This window comes from Paramisgurnus dabryanus, chromosome 24 (genome assembly GCF_030506205.2).
Source record: "Paramisgurnus dabryanus chromosome 24, PD_genome_1.1, whole genome shotgun sequence".
NCBI lineage: Eukaryota > Metazoa > Chordata > Actinopteri > Cypriniformes > Cobitidae > Paramisgurnus > Paramisgurnus dabryanus.
Genome location: NC_133360.1, coordinates 23,108,765 through 23,117,726, shown reverse-complemented (window position 1 = coordinate 23,117,726; position 8,962 = coordinate 23,108,765). Strand labels below are relative to the sequence as shown.

The following is an 8,962-nucleotide window of genomic DNA, read 5'->3' as shown; positions in this document are numbered from 1 at the left end:
CCAGAAAATGTTCTTCTTTAAATATATAAACATACAATATACCAAATGAAAGAACAGACCCTCTGCTTTCAAACAAAAAAAACCGTTTCATCCTACCTTTAGTGGTTCTTTTGCAATCAGCTTTTGAATATGGGTAGGTTTTTGCAAAAATACCATATTTTGAGCAAAAAGCAGAGATAATTCCATTTTTATGACGGACTTTTCATAGAGATACGATTCAGAGCGATCTTTAAAACAGACACGGACATGCAGCAGCTTGCCATAGGGCAATACTTCCGGTTTTAAAAAGTTCGGAAGTGCGCCACCTGGTGGATAATAGCGGTATTGCGGAAAGACGGAAAATCTCGTCATTGGCGGGGAAGCGTTTTCTCTTAATTGACGAGATATCTCGTCAATGGCGGGGAAAGAGTTAATATTCACATATTTCATATTTTTCAAGTATGACAAACATGGGCAAGTCTTATATCAAATGAAAGCTCTCAGTCTCAGGAATAAGTCTGCAGCGTTATTTTTGTTCTATTATTATCACATATCCAACAATTGTCGAATGAATAATGATGTAAAAAATGGTCTTTTGTAAACATATGGGAAACTTGAGTGTGGACTGCCTCAGATAGCACATATAGCTACAAATGCTACACCATCTTTTCTTTTAGGTCCTACTCTAAAAAATGAGTCCATTCACAGCATTTTCTTTGGTTGTGTGCATAATTAATCCCTTGCTATTTATTATATGTGCAAAACAAAAAATTAATATTTATATGAAAAATGTATTTTCGCACACTTCAGTAAAATGAGAATAACTTTTGAATGCGACATGCTAAAGAGTTCATTCTTTTTTTGGGTGTTTACTGTCTGCTGCTGTTAACAACCAGAACTGTCTGCAGTCTGCTAGAGCACACAGAACCAGAGTTATACACTATCAAAGACAGTATTTACAACATAAAAAAAGAAAATTTGGTGTTTTATCCTATGAAAAACCACATAAATAACAATATTTGTCACAAACAGCAGCTTTTTATGTTACTTCAAAGGGTTTTCTTTAAAATGATATAAAGAAATTGCATTTATTCCACTGTATGTGGTTATGGGAGCACTTCAAATGTTTTTTGGCAGAAATTGTACACCATAAGCGTATTATTCCTCCCATCAGTTGGAGTAAAATAACTTTTGCATTTATTATGATAGAGAAAAAATTCCTTTTTCCTCTGTAAGCTGGCAATTGCTAGAATCAAACAAAACTGTCTGCAGGTTTCGTTCCCACTCAGGGCCAGAGTTATACACTTTTAAATACAGACTTAAGAAAAAAAACATCAAAAAGCGCCTATTTATTTTTGTGTTTATTAGAGGACTGACAACACATACAACCATGTTGAGCACTTTTAACAGTGTTTTATGTAATCTCAAAGGGTTTCCTGTAAAATGATACCAAACTTTTGTATGTGCACCTCTGCTTGTGGGTATGAGAAGCTTTTGAAATTGGGTAGGCCAAATCCAGGCGAAAATCCCTAAAATAGCCTCAGAGTGTAAGAGGCTAGGGTCACTTAGTAATAAACAAATAGAAAAAAATCCAACCTCATCATCCATCCAAACAAAGCTGCTTGATGCTTTTTACTGCCTTGATTGTTTTGACATCGTTTTTGATAACGGGGATCATTATGAGTTTCAAAATATTTCCAGTTTTCAGTATAATCGTTGTTATGTAAACGTGCCCTCAGTGCAGCTCCTTCGTAAGGTTGTGAGTCATAACAAGTTGTCTGTTGACTTTTTAGCTTGACAAATTAGTAGTTGAAAGAATTGTTTCAGTGTGACATGTTATACATTACATCAAAACATTACTAGTTCTTGGAAAATTAACAAATGCATTAACATATATAATATATTATGTATAGAGCGTTTCATCGGGCGCACATGCGGTGTTAAGCGTCTGGTCGGAACCTTACTTCCGGTTTCTGTTAGTTTAATAGTCTGACTAGTTGCTGAAACTGAACAAATACCTCAACAAAAATAACAAATGTTTTGGGTTTCTATATAATCTACATGTTGTTTATTTTGCTTGTTATATAAATAGTCTAAACTACTGTAAAAGGACTTTCTTGTTATTTAGTAGTTTACCGGAATTTACGTGATGACCACGGAAGCCGCGTGTTTATGTTGTTACTGCTGAAGCCGTCTATACATTGATGTTAAAACCTTGAGTCATTTACAAGTACTCCCAATGCACACTTAACTTGTTGGGTACATGTGAACAGTGGAGTTTGTCTTTTCACAGGCAGTAAATGATCAGGGTGATAGTTTAAAGAAGCATATCATTGCAGTGCAGTATATCCTTTTAAAGACTCTTGCCAACTAAAGTAGCATGAAATGTAATGCTATTTGTGGCGCCCCAAAAAAAGAGGGAAAAACATTTAAAACGACTGAGTGTTTTCTTTCTCTTCAAGCTTGAAAGATGCCTGCTAATCTGCTTACCCTTTTAATTGTGAGATCCGGGGGCAGAGCTGCTCGAAGCTAGAATAAAGTTACTGATCCAGAAGTAAACTGATGACCACAGTTATTCCTTGCTTTTGGCTCCCAAACACTGCTCTCCCTCCCCTCTCCACTCCCCTTCATTCTGGAGGGGAAGAAAAAAGCTCCTTGTACCAACAATAGAATTTTTTTTTTGCCATATGTTCGGTTGACATCTTCATCAGGTTCACAGCGGGTTACCTTAGTTAACGTTCACTCCACTGCTTGATGGGATTTTCTACCAGTTCCTTGAGTAGCTGGCTCAAAGTCTAGACGAGCCCCTAAAGACAACCGGGACCCTTCCAACTTGCTAGGCACAATGACATTATTGTGGACGTGAAGGAGCTGGTGATTTCTCTAACCGGCTGCCTCTGTTCGGGCACAAAGACAATGGCTTTGTTCTGGGGCATGGAGTGGGTTAATCTAGACCTCTACATACTGTGAAATAAATCTTTTATAGAGGGACGAAAAGGAGAGGAAGAAGAAAAGGTTGCGGGTTCAGTATTTTAACCTTTGGCAGAGCACATAGACTTGGTACAGAGAAGAAAGAACAGACACATATAGCCCTTCATATCGGGATGAAAACATAAAAACTGAGTTTTTTTCGTGTTTTCTGCACATAGTTGTAGAAACGAGGACGCAGACCTAGCTCTGTCTGTAAATGTCTTGGACACTTTTTACAACATCTGTGTCCTACAGTCATTACTTGGAATTAAACCCAGGTGTGCAGCCGGCATAAAAGGCCAGAGACATGAAGGTTTATGGGCTTTGTTTACACAGCCGGAGTACTGAAATGCATGTCACAAGATCTAAAATGAAAAGCCGTATGATGTGTGATTCAGATATCTAGAGACTCTCCAATGAGAGTTCACTGTGAGTTAACCAACAAATAATCAACTTGGTCAAAAACCAAGAGTTGAAATAGAAAAGAGAGCAATTATTGTTTCTATATGCTTTTATTGTTTTGGGGACAGACCAGTCCTTTTTCCCAAATGGTTCCACAGTTTGGTCTCTATTTCGACAAAATGCATTGCTATTATAATGATACCTCACATATTCATGATACCTTGTTGACACAATATATTAAACACAAACTCTCAAGGAGCCATTAAGGTACTGTGCGATTCTCCATCAGCGCACGATGACAGCTTTGCGACGAAATTCATGCATTCAACATATTCGCCCATCCTGTTTACAGATAGACAGACAGAGGTGGTAAAAAGCAGTGTCAGCTGTGAGCTCTTACCACCACTCACCTATTAACCTTCTTTCCCCCGGCCTCGGCTCTATCAAAGCAGTGTGTATCGACTTTTAAAGACAAGCATTCCCGGGACGTCAAAACATTGATTTGCGACTGACCCGCGCTGTCTGCGCTCGGGGCGACGGCGTGTTGCCACGCAGCGGCGGTCCTGTCGAAGGTTAGCCGTGCACGAAGCCCACGGGGAATCTCTGGATAGGCCTCTCATGCCTGCCATCACCCACGGCCGGCTTCACATTGGGTGCGAAAGCAAAAAAGAAAAATAGCTCACTCCTTCGAGGTGATTTCAATTCAATTCTCACCCATTAGCCGGCGTTCGCTCCACAGTCAAATTACTTTCCGGGTCTGATGCGAGCGGGCGAGATTGTTTTGCCGCCTTTAAGCGCAGCCGATGGGTTTTATAAGTCCTCTAAGGTGTTTCTGCTGTAGTGAGATGAAAACACTGAAGCCAATACAATGAACTGCCACCACTTTGGTACGTTGTATGTTTACGTTAAACTGGAAGTGCTGAGAGGCGTAATGTATTGTTTAATGACAAATTTGTTCCAAGTCAGGTTAACCTAGATGGTTATTAGGGATGCATAACGATTAATCGCGATTAATCTATAGCAGAACAACAGTTTTGTTTATAGACGGTTTCAGCAGTAACAACATAAACACGCGGCTTTCGTGGTCATCACGTAGCTTCCGGTAAACTCTGCGAAGAATAAATAACAACAAAGTCTTTTTTAAGGAATGTGTTTATATAATAAGCAAAATTAACAACACGTAGATTACATAGGAACCCAAAACATTTGTTATTTTCGACGAGGTATTTGTTTAAGTGTTCAGTTTCAGCAACTAGTCAGAACATTAAACAAACAGAAACCGGAAGTAAAGTTCGGGCCAGACGCTTATCGCGTCACCACACGTGCGCCCGATGAAACTGTCTATATCATATATGTGTGTGAACTGTGTATAATAATTATGTATATATAAATATGCACACATGCATGTATAATTTTAAGAAAAAATAATAATATAAATTATACATAAATATACAAATGTATATACACATGTAAACATGCATGTGTGTGCATTTATCTATACAAAGTTATTATACACAATACAAATAATGTAAACAAAAACGTTTATTCTGATATAGATTAATCGCGAATAATTGTTATGCATCCCTAATGCTACGTACATACCAAATGGGGGGCCTCGCATTACTCGCTCTAGATTACTCGCGGGATTTAACTTTGTGTCATGCAAATTTTCGCAACTTCGTGTCAAGACGCGTTTGAGGCGAATAGCGTGTGTTTTCGCGGTAAACGCGCCACCCATATCGCGTCATTCGCATCGCCCTACGCGAGGATGCATCTGATCACGTTTTTGCATTGACTTTGTATGTAATCTACTTGCGCAAATTGTTGAACTCGCTTTTGGTGTAAAACAACAGTAATAGTTATAAATAAGTAGTTAATTATAGACTGAGAGGTCCTAATACACATTAAATATAATTTATACAGTATATGACGGCGATCACTAGTTGAAACGTCTGTCAATTTGTCCACCCCTCTTTTAGTGTGTGGGTGTGTATCTGTCTGTTTTCGTGTCTGTGTGTGCCCACTGGCTCGGGGCGGTTCGGAGACCTGCTGGGAACAGGAGCGGCCTCAGTGTGTCAAGCCCAGGAGGGGAGACCGTTAGGGAGCGAAAAAGGAGCCGAAAGAACGAGAGGGGGATTAAGCAGCCCCAGGTCTGTCACGGTGACATTTCTCTCCCTGGCTCAGCAGCAGGGGTTGGGTTTACCCTCCTAACCTTCAACTTTCAGCCTTAACCCATTAATCCCTTTGTGTCTGCCCGCCCCGCGCGTACACGCTCACAATATGGCAGCAGGAGGCAAGGAGCCGGGGTCCCTTTGACAGCTTTTCACCCACAGACAGGGGCCTTCATCTTTTTACATTCCCAAGTGTACAGACCTCCCCCCGACCAAAAAAACCCAAAATAAGACAGTTGGTCACCAAATTGGTCATTTTTGCATGTCGTGTTTTGTAGAGACGTGAACATTTTTATGCCAAACGAAAGTGGCACCTTTTGTCAAAGTGTGTTAATTCGTTAAAGTGTCTTTTTTAGTAGAAACCTCACCAGCAATTTACCGTTATACTGTGGATGAGCTCATTGGTTACTGTCAATTCGAAATGTTTTCAAGTGCTTTGAATGTTCTGAGCATTTTGGCGTATATTTGATTGCATTGCTTCGATTCAGATCTGGTTTCTTGAAGGGGCAGAGTGGGCGTTAATAATAAAAGAGCTCATCTGAATTTTGGGAGCTTTTCATGTGAGCCTCCCGTCGTGCAAAAATCCCACAGGGATAGAGATTTGCAAGTCCTTTGCCTCTGTGTATGAATAAGCATGTGTCTCAAGGTATTTTTGAATACGTAAGAACACGGGTGCCTCCAGGATAAGCAGCGCAGAAGGTGCGTGGTTGGAGGGCAATGCCCCCTAAAACCCCTCCCTCTTACCTATCGCTTTTCTTTCCTCTATTGTTTTCATTCATTCTCTTATGTGTTCACCTTTTCTTCTGTTTTCTGTTGTATAAGGGTATAGTTAACATGACTTGTCAAGAAGTAACAAAAATAGCAATGTGACATACTTGACATCATCTAAAGCAATTTTAAACAACATTTTTATTATTACACATGTAGTTTTATGACCTTTGAAATCTGTAGCGGCACTGCATGTTTTTCAGCATATAAGCAAACTACTGCCATACTACTTGTGGTTATATAAAGCAGTGTTGCTGTAATAGAGTTGGTAGAGCGTAGTTGTTGCAACACCCAAGGTTGTGGGTTTGCATACCGTGTAATGCAAAGACTGGCAATTCCAATAATGTAAATAACACTTATGTGTGACACGCCACCCTTATGCTTTAAACCACCAGACTGTGATATGATGTCCGTCTCAAGTGATCTCACATCACATGCACATGCAACACAAGTAACAGATGTCTGTTCATTTTGAGATATGAAAGTTATACATGTATATAAATGTCAAAGTTTATGAATGTTAATTGTCAACTACCCATCAGTCACATATTTCCACCCCTATCACTTCATCTTTTCTTTCTGTCTCAGCTCTCTCTCACTCTCCCTTGTGTTCCTCTTTCTCTTCCTGGCTGTGGTTCTCATCCTCTCACCCATAAAATCAGCATAAAATTGACCTGACTCTGCCAGATCAGATGGAGGAGTTGGGCTTCAGATCCCTGGGGAGAAGGAAATTCACTCTTTGTAGAAATATTATAAGACAAGGTCCGTGAAATCTCACAATGGGATTATGTAATGCACCTTTGTCAGTCTTTTCACTCACCGAACCCCCCCTCCCGATGGGGTCTGGTCCGCACCGTTGCAGAATACGTGGACATATTTGCATTTGCAGTTCAGAAAAAGTTGAAGGACTTGAGGGGATTCCTTAAGAAAGATGGCTGGAGATAGAGAAAGGATTGGTTATGAAAAATGATACATCCACCTGATAAAGAAGGTTGGAGGTTTCGTTGTCTATATGCTAAATAATCCCATTTTCACACTGGTTCTTGGAGTGCCCCCAGGTGGTACACAACACGACTCTGGAGATTTAAAAATTTTGTGTCAATGAGACACAAATGCTTTACTATCTTTAATGTACAATTCAAAAATTGTAAAATGGGTTTGTTGTGGCAATTAGTAGAACATAGTGTTAGCATCACAAACGTCATGGGTTCAATCCACATGGATAAAATACCTTGAAAGTTCTGTTAGTTTCTTTGAATAAAAAGTGACTGCCAAGGGCAAACATCTTAAACTCACATTGCCAATCTCATGTTTATCTTGGTTACCCATAGAGTAGTATTCTCATCCTTCATATGTCCAAAGAGTATTTCGTGTTATCCGATTATTGAAAGACAGAACGGCCATTACGTTTGTTGGCTGAAAAAGACGAACACTTGAAGGCGTACGGTGGGCAGTGTTGAAGAGTTACGAGTATGCGCAGCCTTTGGATACTCATCTAACAGCTGTGACATTGATGGAAATTAAACTTAAATAAAACCTTTTTTTTTTTTAAATAACTATGGCTTCAGTTAGATACAACCTTACACATGTGATCCAGAATCGGATACTGAGTCAGTAATTGATCAACAGGAACAACAGCAGCAACGCTTACAGCAGGATGTCTCTATCTGGTAATTAATCCTTGTTTGTTTATCCGCTATTTAAAAAAAAAAAGGTGTAAATGTTGTCAATGCAGTACAATGCCAACTGAGGCCGAAAATGTTTTCTGTTGTTCAGGTTGTTTACATTACATGCACGTATGCGCCGATTGCAAACCATACACGTGAAATTTTTATTTACTTACGCCTGTGGTTGCGACTCCTAAACAGGGTTTTTTAAAGTTGTGATCGCTCCATCAGTTGTAAACAAGTCGTGGCAAATACGGCGCTAACTGAGCCTTATTTGCAAAGCAATCCTTTCCGAAATCCATTCGCAATTACTTTGCTGTACGGGAAAAACTAAGTGCATCCATTGTCTTAAGGCAAGGAAAGCTAAATAAGCTTTTCTTCTTCTTGCATCCAAGAACGCACTTCTTTTGTTGAACCAACTTGATAAAACAAAGTTGTCGCGTGCTATGCAGTGATGATAACGGAGCAATGCTAATGCGCGTTCTCACTCTCACTTGACGTGCAGGTCAGGCAAGCTTTTCTGGAGGTAAAGGCCCATAAAAGGAATATTTCACTTTCAGTTGTAACACATACCCCTGTTTAGGGCTGTAACGATTTATCGTGCAAATGCGCGTTTTCTCAATGAATGAATTTGAATGAATAACGGTGAAATGCCACCACATCCAAAAGCCAGGGGGCGCTCTTGTGCAGAAACTCCCCTTTGTGCCACAGAAGAAGTAGCATTGCAAACGCTATTCCAGGAAATGTCTACAGGAATATGTATATCGCAGTTCTTCGGATTGTTTTAGGTATTTACATGATAGTAAAGAATATTTTGAATGATTTTGTTTAACGATTGTTGCTTTTTTAAATGCACGTTATAAACGACTCCGACTCATAATGATTTTAGATTGATAAGGACTTCTTACTGACCAAAACGCCATAGTACACACACAAGCTGCGCATGAAACACAGAATCGCGATGCAGACTCGATTTTAGGCAGGTCTTTTTCGTTACAGCCCTAC

At 39.7% G+C, this 8,962-nt stretch overlaps 1 protein-coding gene across 2 annotated transcripts in view; it reads left to right on the top strand.

The window, feature by feature from the left end:
* Positions 1-8,962, top strand: part of dennd1b (DENN/MADD domain containing 1B) — a 151,702-nt gene that overhangs the window by 33,017 nt on the left and 109,723 nt on the right. The gene's annotated exons all lie outside the window — the stretch shown is intronic.